The following is a 638-nucleotide window of genomic DNA, read 5'->3' on the forward strand; positions in this document are numbered from 1 at the left end:
ACCAGAGCACCTGGGTCTTGTCTGAAAGTAGTGTGGCTTGGTGGGGAGGTAGGGGGCATACGATTCAGCTCCCTTTTCTCCCAACTGAGGGGGCTTTGAAGCTTGGATCCAGGACTGGGAGGGCTGCCTAATTGGGATAATGGAGGTTAATGGGGCGCCTGGAGGGGGTTGCCACGCTCCTAGATCAAAGGAGCCAGCTCTTCTCAGCCACCACAGCTGGAGATCACAGCTGGAGGGGGAGGGGTAGGGACTTCGGGCCAGCCAGCAGGGGGTGCTCTGGCCCTGGAAAGCCCGTCCTCTGCGTCTCTGACCTCCTTCTTCGCTTGGAAGGGCTTTTGCCTAGAGAGTGCGTTGGGGAGCGGAGGATACGAGAATCGGGGAACTCTGAGATCCTGACTCCTCTCTGTGTGGGTTGATGGGGAAGAGAAAGGGCATGAGAGACTGGCAAGCTGGGGTCAACGGGATGTTAGCACCGTCGGGACCTCGGGCACTGCAGGATCCGGAGGAAGAAGCTTGGATGCAGCCTCGAGAAAGCTACAACCGAAGACGCAGGACTCCAGTCCTGGGTTCGGGCGGCTGAGAAAGGACTGGGCCGGGCAGCGGGGGGCGCTGGCTGGGCGGAGGCGAAGGGGCATCCG

General features: G+C 61.0%; 1 protein-coding gene across 1 annotated transcript in view; it reads left to right on the top strand.

Annotated features, from left to right (window-relative positions):
* Positions 1 to 347: 347 nt before the first annotated feature.
* SP7 (Sp7 transcription factor) overlaps positions 348 to 638 on the top strand; it is a 23,034-nt gene continuing 22,743 nt past the window's right edge. The window contains exon 1 of the mRNA XM_012001564.1: positions 348 to 548. The gene's annotated coding sequence lies outside the window, so the exon portion shown is untranslated. The remainder of the gene's footprint in view (positions 549 to 638) is intronic.

This window comes from Mandrillus leucophaeus, unplaced genomic scaffold (assembly GCF_000951045.1).
Source record: "Mandrillus leucophaeus isolate KB7577 unplaced genomic scaffold, Mleu.le_1.0 Scaffold118, whole genome shotgun sequence".
Classification (NCBI taxonomy): domain Eukaryota; kingdom Metazoa; phylum Chordata; class Mammalia; order Primates; family Cercopithecidae; genus Mandrillus; species Mandrillus leucophaeus.